This window comes from Trypanosoma equiperdum, assembly GCF_001457755.1.
Source record: "Trypanosoma equiperdum strain OVI genome assembly, contig: ctg_62, whole genome shotgun sequence".
Taxonomy (NCBI): Eukaryota; Euglenozoa; class Kinetoplastea; order Trypanosomatida; family Trypanosomatidae; genus Trypanosoma; species Trypanosoma equiperdum.
In genome coordinates this window covers 3,009-3,448 of record NW_027124565.1, presented here as the reverse complement: position 1 = coordinate 3,448, position 440 = coordinate 3,009, and positions in this window count along the sequence as shown.

The window sequence follows — 440 nt, the reverse complement described above, 5'->3', positions numbered from 1 at the left end:
GAGGCAGAAGCCTTTCACTCTCAAGTAAACTGTTTTCGCCATTACGGAAGACCAAGGACTAAAAGCTGAACGTTTGCAACTGGTAACGCATAATTAGTTGGGAACATACAATAATCCCTCTGGAAGCAAATATGGTGCGCTCCAACCTTGATGGCAACTCGTTGATAACACGTCCCACACAGAGAACGATGCGAAAAAAGGCTACTTTGACTCGAATAAAATATACAGACACCAGTGTGGAGGAAGGATCCTTTCATATTGCTTTGGAAGGGGAGGTGTATCGCTCATTTGGCATGGTAGATTCACGATTTCACTCGCTTAGAAAATGGGTGCTGCTAACAGCCGCTGATTGACATACTAACACTAGATGTGTTGCAACAGTTGAAGCTGGTTTTGGTATTACCGTGGAACTGAGAATAGATCAGCGCAATAAATTACTC